Raw genomic sequence first — 10,247 nt, 5'->3', positions numbered from 1 at the left:
TTCATGTTTGAGATTTGACATGGAAGCTATTTGTTTATCTTCCTATTGGAGTTTATCTCTAAGTAGGCCTTTGGCTGAAATATGTTCCCTACGCCACCTTAGGACCTTGGCAGAATCCCCAACAATTATCCCTACCCCACAGATGGAAATCACATTTTTAAAACACCTGTGCCTCAAATGTAAAGATGCATTTTGTGGGGCATTATTGCAGTCAGACCAACAATTCATGTTTTGCCAGGCAAGCAACGTAAAGGGGCTGAGGCTCACAGAGCTTTCCTACAAAATTTGCTAGAGAGGACTCTGTGAGGTCACTTCCTTTGTCTGCCTTGTAGGAAGCTGTAGCACAACTTACTTACTTCCTGCCAGGGCAGCCTCTTCCTTCTTCATCATGCTGCCAAACTGACCACACTTGCATGTCTGTGCTATGCAGCTCAGATATGATTTTTGAACTTAAATTCTGCACTTCTGGAGCTTAGATAGTAGTTATAAACCTGCCTTCATTTTGCTACTGTAATTGCTCCTTCAAGACCTAGGTTATGTAAGTAAATCCTACTTTTATTTCTTCACAAAACAATGTGTGTGTGGTGGTTGTTTTAAAGGGGTAGAAAAGGGGTAAAGGTAAAGGGACCCCTGACCATTAGGTCCAGTTGTGGCTGACTCTGGGGTTGCGGCGCTCATCTCGCTTTATTGGCCGAGGGAGCCGGCGTACAGCTTCCGGGTCATGTGGCCAGCACGACTAAGCTGCTTCTGGCAAACCAGAGCAGCGCATGGAAACGCCGTTTACCTTCCCGCCAGAGCAGTACCTATTTATCTACTTGCACTTTGATGTGCTTTCGAACTGCTAGGTTGGCACGAGCTGGGACCGAGCAACAGGAGCTCACCCCGTCGCGGGGATTTGAACCGCCGACCTTCTGACTGGCAAGTCCTAGGCTCTGTGGTTTAACCCACAGCGCCACCCGCGTCCCTAGAAAAGGGATAACGGCAGGAAAATCCAATCTGCCTTAAAGCAACCTGGATTATTGTTCCTATAAGGCTAAATCAACCTTGTCTTAGCTTCCAAGTTTAGGATGGTACTCTGCTGATTTCACTCATGTGAGCAAGGAAAGCCTAAACAATATCTCCTCTCCTAGTGTTTAACCCATTCCTACACATTTGACCTTTTGGGAGATGCAATGGTGTGGTGGCAGAAAACCACTGGAACTGAGCTAGCCTCTCCCGACACATGGCCATCTACCCCACAGGGACCCCAAAGCTTTCTGAAATGTATTTGCATCACCCAGACTCACCTGAATCCATCAGCAGCGGATGATCATTCTCAGCACAAATTGCAGCTGCAAACAAGGCTTTGTGTTCCCCATTCCTGTCATGTTGCTCCAAAAGGTCGGGCTCAGTTTTTTGGAAGGATGGTTAGGATTCCAAACAGACATGCTCAGTGGCATGTTGACCGGCTGTTGAGTAGAGAGCTGGGAATGGAAAACTGTAATAAGGGAGTGTAGGGCGGAATGGAGTGTAGGAGAAGAGGCCGTGGCTAAACAGGAGCCCGATGATTGGAGTGAGCATGCTCAGTGGTCAATCAATCCGGTTCAGTCATCAGGAGTCCTTAATGATAGAATTGCAGTGTTGGATGGGACCCTGAGGGCCACAGAGTGTTTACTGACAGCTGGGTGGGTGTGCAAAAGATGATGATAGGAGAATGGGAATGGAATGGAGTACCCAGAAACCTCTCCATGCAACAACAATTTGTTGCAGCTCCATTTGCATGGAATAAATTAGTTTGGCAAATATTTGTTTATTTATCACATGCACATCATGTCCTTCCTCCCACAGGAGCCCAGGGCTGAATTGCAGGAATTTAAGTTGTAAAAACAGACGTGGGTGGTGCTGTGGTCTAAACCACTGAGCCTAGGGCTTGCTGATTGGAAGGTCGGCGGTTCGAATCCCCGCGACGGGGTGAGCTCTTATTGTTCAGTCCCTGCTCCTCCCCACCTAGCAGTTCGAAAGCACATCAAAGTGCAAGTAGATAAATAGGTACCACTCCGGCAGGAAGGTAAACGGCGTTTCCGTGTGCTGCTCTGGTTCGCCAGAAGCGGCTTAGTCATGCTGGCCATATGACCCGGATGCTGTACGCCGGCTCCCTCGGCCAATAAAGCGAGATGAGTGCCGCAACCCCAGAATTGTCTGCGACTGCACCTAATGGTCAGGGGTACCTTTACCTTTACCGTTAAGTTGTAAAAAAAGAAAGATAAAGGTAGATCAAAAGTCCACCACTTTCATACAGAATTTCAGTTTAGCTGAGCCCCTTTTCCATCAATCAAAATGAGCCAGATGAATTGAAACCCCTGTTTCACCTTCACCTTGGATATCCTTGTGTGTTCAGCCAGAGCATACAAGCGCCATTAAAAAATAGATTGAAAGAGGTGCCCTTGGATATCTTCGTTTCAAAGGGGTATCTGCACTGGTGGGGCTATGCCCCTGAATTAGCTTCGGAGGGGCTGTAGCTCAGTGGCAGAGAAACTGCCTTGTACGCAGAAAGTCCCAAATTCAATCCCTGGCATCTCCAGGTTGGAATGGGATGCCCAGAACCCCTGGGGAGCTTCTGCCTGTCAGGGTAGACAATGCTGAGTTAGATGGACCAGTGGTGTTCCTAGATATAAGGTCTGCACTCCTTTCCCTTTGAAAAGTAACAGTGCTTCCGTATGGCAGCTAAATTTGCAAATGGGCTATTGAGATATTAGGGACGCGGCTGGTGCTGTGGGTTAAACCACAGAGCCTAGGACTTGCCGATCAGAAGGTCGGCGGTTCGAATCCCCACGACGGGGTGAGCTTCCGTTGCTCGGTACCTGCTCCTGCCAACCTAGCAGTTTGAAAGCACGTCAAAGTACAAGTAGATAAATAGGTACCACTCCGGTGGGAAGATAAACGGCGTTTCCGTGCGCTGCTCTGGTTTGCCAGAAGCGGCTTAGTCATGCTGGCCACATGACCCGGAAGCTGTACGCCAGCTCCCTTGGCCAATAAAGGGAGATGAGCGCCGCAACCCCAGAGTCGGCCACAACTGGACCTAATGGACAGGGGTTCCTTTACCTATTGAGATATTGCAAACAGGACTTTGGCAACAGGGTTTCCCTGGAAGGAGTAAATCCGGGTTAAATTGGGGAAAACTATGGGCCGGCATTTTGATGACGATGGTGCCGTGTGGATGCTGGGGAAATACTTGCGCACCTGAGCAGCGTTGCTCCCACAACAAACAGCTGTCTGGACACAACCTGTGATATCTTTGGCAAAGCCTTGAATAACTGGAACTGTTAAAATCAAGCACCTTTATTTTCTCTTTGGAGCTGCACTGTGTCATTTAACTTTTGGCCTTCCAGGCAGTGATGCTTTGTGGTTTAGATTGTTGATCCTCCCCCCCCCCCCCCCGTTTGCACTTCTGTTGCACTTGTTAATAAATCAATTTTTAGAATTGCAAAGTAAAAATTAAACACCTCCTTCATTCCATCTGCATGTCAAGTCTGGGCAATGAGACCACACAGAGGAGTTACTGGTGCTTCTATAATGCCATTCCTCTTGAGTTATTCCAGAGCATTCCCCACCCCACGAAAACAAGGAAAAGATTAAATCTTCACATTTTTAGCCAGGCAGAAGCTTTCAAGATCTGCAATTTGGGCATATACCCTGCTCTGAGTCTAGCTATATCTGGTGATGTGCCGCATAATATTTTAAAGTTATCACTCTAACCCCTGAACCCCAAATCTGAAGTGATAGGCATCTTTTAAAATGTCAGAATTAAATATATATACTTTTACTTCTTACAGCTTTGGGCAAAATCCAAAGATAACAGTGCATGCTTAAATCTGACTGCAACCGGTGCGGATTTAGTGCACTACCATGAGCAACCCAGTTATGCCCTGTCTTGTTACTTATAACTGATTTCATGTTGCTCCATGACCTAGTATCAGGACTGAGGAAAGATGAGATATAAAGCATAAAAAAAAGGTGATAGGATTTTTCAACTTAGTGTGCATGTGCTGGTTTATCAGGATCCAGCCTATTATGTGAAATCACTTGACGTCTGTTTTAGTAGCAACCTTCAGAGCGCACACTTCTGGACAGGTGTTCCCAGGTGTCCTGCACAAGGATAGTGCAATACGTTGCTTTGCGTTCATCACATATTTGGATGGGTAAGAAGCATGCTCTGATCCTGCACACATTGGCCCCAGGCAAGATGGCTGCGCATATAGCAGCTGGGGAAAGCTGTACAGCATACGTATAGAAAGTTAGCCTCATAGCTTAGGAATTTGTTCATACCCACCTATCGGCATTTATTTACCAGCTAGATTAAATGTATTTCCATCAGGAGTTCTAAATCGTGGGTAGGCAAACTAAGGCCTGGGGGCTCAATCGCCTTCTAAATCCGGCCCGCGGACAGTCCGGGAATCAACGTGTTTTTACATGAGTAGAATGTGTCCTTTTATTTAAAACGCATCTCTGGGTTATTTGTGGGGCATAGGAATTCGTTCATTATTATTTTTTTCAAAATATAGTCCGGCCCCCCAGAAGGTCTAAGGAACAGTGGACCGGCCCCCTGCTGAAAACGTTTGCTGACCCCTGTTCTAAATGGTAGGCTGAGAGGCACCCCCTACCAGAATAGGCTTTGTTTATGTTCTCAGGACGTCAATTGCATGAACCGTATCCTACTGCATTGTGGGCAATATGAGCAAGCAAGAGATCAACTGATCAAAGCTTTACTAGCAAATTTGCTGGGAAAATCTGAAGCCTCCCATATTAAATACCTTCTGGAGGATAGGTCAAATGATATTGCACTGACCGCGGCAAAGTTTCTTATCATGCTCTAGACTTAACAAAATGACTACCTTGGTCTCTTTCGCCTGTTGTTTGGTTGTCTTAACTGTATCTTGTTTTGAAACTGTTTTGTGGGTCTATGGACTGCAATACACACACACACACACACAGAGTCCCCAAACCAATCATTGGCAAGAGCCCTGAGCATCTCTGTAGACTCTACAGTTTAGAGGAAAGGGACACAGGTAACATCTGAAGGCAAGCTCAGCTTCCTCTTCCTGAACAGCTGGTCCATGTTGGGGTGATATGCACGCAACCCCCCATTCCAGCTGCTGGATTGAGCCAGAAATAGGATTATTTTATGCTACTCCAGCTAGCGCTGCTGTTTTCCAGAACCTAATCCAGCAAAAGGCAGCGGTAACTAAGTCCCTTTGGTAACCAACACAGAATGGTCTTGCACTGTTAATAAAGACCCATTGGTTTCAATGGGAGTTTGCAGAGTTATATTTTGCTGCACTGTATTCTCTTGGCTTGAATTCAGAGTTCTGCGGGTGTGCTAAAGGCTCCCCCCATGCATCTCAATGGAAGGTAGAGCTGTGGAAGGCCCACGCCGCATTGCAGCGTCTATTGAAGTGAATGGGGAGTCTGCACAGATAGGAGCATCTGCAGAGCTCTGAATTTTATGTACTTATTCCTTATTACATTCCTATACCCGGCAAGCTCAAGATGGCATACATGGGTCTCCATTTCTATTGTCACAACCAGTGGCGTAGCGTGGGTTGTCAGCACCCGGGGCAAGGCAAGTAATTTGCGCCCCCTAACCCGTGGATTTTAGCACTCGAGTGCGAGCGCGCCCCCCCCAGATGTTGCGGCCGGTGCGGCCGGCCCCCCTGTACCCCCCACGCTACGCCACTGGGGCTGGGGGCGAGCGAAGGAGCCAAAGACCCCCCCAAAGGCTCAGCAGGAATTTATTAAATTTATTATTTGCGGAGCCCCCGCGGGCCGAGGCAGCCGAAGCCCCCTCCCCTCGGGCGCCTCCCCGCCCCCTCCTCTCCTTGGGCTGTAGGTGGAGCCCGCGCTCCGAGGCGCTCCAGATCCGGGCTTGGCGAGCGCCTCTCCTCCTCCCGGCCGGGTCCGGGGGCTTCCAGCCGAGCTCCGTCCTCGCCCCCCCTCCCCCGCGGCTGAGACTTGCGCTGAGAGCCGGAGCCAGCGGCGCCCCCTTCCGACGGGAGACCCTCGCCCACCCGCCGGCTTCCTCTCGGAGGGTTTTGGGGAGGGCAGGGCGCGTCGAGGCCCCTCGGAGCTCTCCTCCCTCCCAGTCGGCAGAAGCAGTCGCCGCCTGTGGCTGGGCCGAGGGGATGGCGCCGGCGTCGGCATCGGGGTGCGGAGGCTGCCGGTGCCCGGCCAGGCGTCGGTGGCGGCGTCGGCGCTGCTGCAGCGGCTGCTCCTCCTGCGAGCAGTGAGTGGAGCGCAGCCGCAGCGGCGGCGGCGGGGGGTGGGGTGGGCGCGCGCTAGGGCGCAAGGCTGGCGGTGGCAGCGGGGAGCCCGGCGGAGGAAGGAACTTGTCCCTTCCCTCTGGACTCGCGCCCCCCCAGATGTTGCGCCCGGTGCGGCCGGCACCCCTGGCACCCCCCACGCTACGCCACTGGTCACAACAACCCTGTGAGGTAGGTTAGGCTGAGAGGCAGGGAGCTGCATGGCTAAGTGGGGAGTTGAACCCTGGTACTCCAGGTCATAATAATAATAATAATAATAATAATAATAATAATAATAATAATTTATTATTTATACCCCGCCATCTGGCCGGGCCTCCCCAGCCACTCTGGGTGGCTTCCAACAAACCCTAAAATACAATAACCTATTAAACATTAAAAGCTTCCCTAAACAGGGCTGCCTTCAGATGTCTTCTAAAAGTTTGGCAGTTATTTTTCTCTTTGACATCTGGTGGGAGGGCGTTCCACAGGGTGGGTGCCACTACCGAGAAGGCCCTCTGCCTGGTTCCCTGTAACTTGGTTTCTCACAGCAAGGGAACTGCCAGAAGGCCCTCGGCGCTGGACCTCAGTGTCCAGGCAGAACGATGGGGGTGGAGACGCTCCTTCAGGTATACTGGACTGAGGCCGTTTAGGGCTTTAAAGGTCAGCACCAACACTTTGAATTGTACTCGGAAATGTACTGGGAGCCAGTGTAGGTCTTTCAAGAACAGTGTTATATGGTCTCTAATATGACAATTCAACCACTGCGCCACACTGCCTCTCTGAATCTCACAGTGAGTCAAAACTAGCAATGTATCTTTTGGATTTCTTTGCTTATTGGTACAAATAACCAAGCTGATGTACTGGATATGGAAAAAAAATGCAAGGTGTCCTGTTTAAATCTGTGGCCTGAACTGAATGGAGGAAAACCTTTTTTTAAAAAAAAAACAACAACATTGACAACCTTGAAATGAAAATGTTGTTTGTCTTTCTTTCTTTTTTCCTCAAATAATTAAATCAATCCGCCAAAGGGGGGAAAATGACACCATGGGCAGGACAAGGCCCCCACATAATGTGAATCTTCCCAAGAGGCCTGTGGAACCTTAAGCGTGAATTTTTATCTGCAAAACCCTCCAATGCAGGCAATTTTGGAAAGCAAAAGCCAGCCCATGCCCTACCAGCTGTGGAGCCAGCAGATGGCGATATTTGACGCAGGAGAGGACCACAAACTTCGAAGGATGCTTCCTTCCCCCTTGGAAAATAAAATAAAAATAAATCAGTATAGCGGTTTGATATCATTAATTAGTGGCTCTGACATTTTAATTTAACTTCAGGAAAAATTAGTTTGCCTGAACAGGGAGGGTGGTGGGGGCAGGGAGAGATTAGCCACATGAAACAACGTAGGAACGGGTTTGTTGGATGATGAGGCCAAGTCATTGACTCCACATTCTGCGCAAGCTTCTGGGATGGAAGGCTGTTTGCTCCCAGCCTGGGGCACTCAGAGATGCACTGCACCTCTTCAAGGAGGTTCCACCGTTGACATCCACTGACAGACCTCCTGGACCTTGAATTTTTCTAACCCAAACTATTTAAACCGGTTTCCCTCCTCACACCCGGCCCCTACCAGCAAATTTCAACAAGTAATCATTTGCGCCGACTGAAAGGAGGGCTCTCTCCTCTCCCCCCCCCCCATATCAAATATTTATTTATTGTTCATTTATCTCATAAAATGCCTACACCGCTTGATTGTAAAAACCCTCAAAGTGGTTACGAAAAGAGAAAACAATAAACTTGAGAGAGAAATCGCAGGTCTGAAAAAGTTAAAATAGTGAAATGGATTAAAATGACCTCGAGTTTCTAAGCACCAGAGTCGGCTTGTCTGAACGGGAATGTTTTTAGCAGGCTCCGAAAAGAATAAGCGCCTGCTGGATCTCTATAGGCAGGGAGTTCCAAAGTTCACTGAACGATTGAGTTCTTACAAACATTCCTGCAAACTGGGAGGGGTGGCTAACACCCCAGAGGACAGGATCACACTTCAAAATGACCTTGACAGATTAGAGAACTGGGCCGAAACAAACAAGATGAATTTTAACAGGGAGAAATGTAAAGTATTGCACTTGGGCAAAAAAAATGAGAGGCACAAATACAAGATGGGTGACACCTGGCTTGAGAGCAGTACATGTGAAAAGGATCTAGGAGTCTTGGTTGACCACAAACTTGACATGAGCCAACAGTGTGGCGCGGCAGCTAAAAAAGCCAATGCAATTCTGGGCTGCATCAATAGGAGTATAGCATCTAGATCAAGGGAAGTAATAGTGCCACTGTATTCTGCTCTGGTCAGACCTCACCTGGAGTACTGTGTCCAGTTCTGGGCACCACAGTTCAAGAAGGACACTGACAAACTGGAACGTGTCCAGAGGAGGGCAACCAAAATGGTCAAAGGCCTGGAAACGATGCCTTATGAGGAACGGCTAAGGGAGCTGGGCATGTTTAGCCTGGAGAAGAGGAGGTTAAGGGGTGATATGATAGCCATGTTCAAATATATAAAAGTATGTCACATAGAGGAGGGAGAAAGGTTGCTTTCTGCTGCTCCAGAGAAGCGGACACGGAGCAATGGATCCAAACTACAAGAAAGAAGATTCCACCTAAACATTAGGAAGAACTTCCTGACAGTAAGAGCTGTTCGACAGTGGAATTTGCTGCCAAGGAGTGTGGTGGAGTCTCCTTCTTTGGAGGTCTTTAAGCAGAGGCTTGACAACCATGTGTCAGGAGTGCTGTGATGGTATTTCCTGCTTGGCAGGGGGTTGGACTCGATGGCCCTTGTGGTCTCTTCCAACTCTATGATTCTATTCTATGATTCTATGAAATGGTTTGGCACCTATAGTGCTGCCAATTCCACCGACTGAAGTGGCTGAGTGGGCACATGGCAAAGTGATCTCCTAGGTAAACTGGCCCCGAGTTGTTAAAGGCTAACGGTAACATGTCAAAATTGACCTGGTAGCAAATCGGCAACCAATGCCAATCCCTGGGCCACAGGCGTTCTATGCCGACAAGGCCTCACTCCCGTCAGCAATCGTGTTGCAGCATTCTGCCTCGACAACAGCTTCCAGATCAAACGCAAAGGAAGGCCCCCCAAACGGCGCATTGCAGTAATCCAGTCTCGAAGATTTGCCGTTCTGGTTTGAGGAGCCCTGCGTAATGTATTCCTGCATTTCAGATCTCAGCATCTTGCCCAAGCATTGTGCATTGTTCTGTAACCATCTGTTTCGGAGATGACACAAAAGGACAGCTCGGTGCTGGGCTAAGCACATTTGCAGCTCAACCCTATATATGTTTGCTCAGAAGTAATCCCCACTAGGTTCAATGGTGCTTACTGGCAGGTAAGTGTGCATACGATTACACTGCAAAAACAAAGCAAAGCAAAAAAATGTGTTGATTTTAATGCGCCAGATCCAGATTTAGTGATGCTTGCAGCAGCCGCAGTGAACTGAATATGACTAACTTTAAGTCCCACCGATTTCAGGAAATCTACTCACTGGTAAGCCTGGATTCAAGCTGGTGGGTTTAAGACCAGGCTTAACTCTGTGTTGGGTTGTATCTGCGGGTCTTTAAACTGCCCCATAGTTTTGGGGTACACAGAAATACATTGCAATACAGGTACATAGACACACACATAGCATGTACCCTGGTTTTAAAATATATGGGTTGTACCCAGCTAAGCTTTACTCAAGAGTAGACCTACTGGAACAGATGGGCCTAAGTCAGTCTTGTTCATTTATTTAAGTGGGTCTCCTTGGAGTAGGGCTAGCATTGGCTACACCCTTCTGTATACTTTGTAAGCCGGTTGTGTGACGCTGAAAGGGAAACAGAAATCTCGGCAGCGGAGCAGGTGCCTCAAAGCAATAAGGACAGTTGGAGGCTAGCGCACTCCTGCGATCAAAATAAATCTGAGTTAATTGCAAGTGATCAGAACAA

Source organism: Podarcis raffonei, chromosome 6, assembly GCF_027172205.1.
Source record: "Podarcis raffonei isolate rPodRaf1 chromosome 6, rPodRaf1.pri, whole genome shotgun sequence".
Lineage (NCBI taxonomy): Eukaryota > Metazoa > Chordata > Lepidosauria > Squamata > Lacertidae > Podarcis > Podarcis raffonei.
This window is presented reverse-complemented; position numbering follows the sequence as displayed.